Source organism: Geospiza fortis, unplaced genomic scaffold (assembly GCF_000277835.1).
Source record: "Geospiza fortis unplaced genomic scaffold, GeoFor_1.0 scaffold1310, whole genome shotgun sequence".
Classification (NCBI taxonomy): domain Eukaryota; kingdom Metazoa; phylum Chordata; class Aves; order Passeriformes; family Thraupidae; genus Geospiza; species Geospiza fortis.
This window is the reverse complement of record NW_005054534.1, coordinates 532,071-532,617: the sequence shown is the minus strand read 5'-3', so window position 1 is coordinate 532,617 and position 547 is coordinate 532,071. Positions and strand designations below refer to the sequence as shown.

At 29.1% G+C, this 547-nt stretch overlaps 1 protein-coding gene across 1 annotated transcript in view; it reads right to left on the bottom strand.

The window, feature by feature from the left end:
• ADGRL2 (adhesion G protein-coupled receptor L2) overlaps nt 1-547 on the bottom strand; it is a 165,034-nt gene that overhangs the window by 53,748 nt on the left and 110,739 nt on the right. The gene's annotated exons all lie outside the window — the stretch shown is intronic.

The window sequence follows — 547 nt, the reverse complement described above, 5'->3', positions numbered from 1 at the left end:
CTGAATGGCTTTACATCTCAGAGATTTTTCTTTTGCTTCAAGGAAATTATTTTGGCTAGAATAGCTATTGTAGACAACAAACATTAGCATTTCCATTTTAATTATTTTAGGTGCAATTGGTGGACTCTGTTAGGCTACAGGAAGCAGTAAAGGGAATTAATTCAGATGTATTTTTGAGGAGACTGAAACATAACAATTATTTGCTTAACAATGAAAGAAAGTGCATTTTCATACAAGAAAGAACAATGCCTCTAATTGTGAGGATCTACTGAACTTCTTGTTTTTTGAAGGGTAATAACAATAACAATAATAATAATAATAATAATAATAATAATAATAATAATAATAATAGATTTTAGACTATTATTATTTTTTCCAGAACAAAAAAGTAAAAACCAAAAAAAACAAATATTAGCTTAGAAGTTAAAAGTGAAAAGTCACCTAACCTTGAAGAGATGGTCAAAATGTAATACAGGGAAACGGTCACAAGGAAGAGGAAAATTTAAAAAAGGGAAGGTCAGGTAGTTTGGTGACTAAAAGGGAAAGA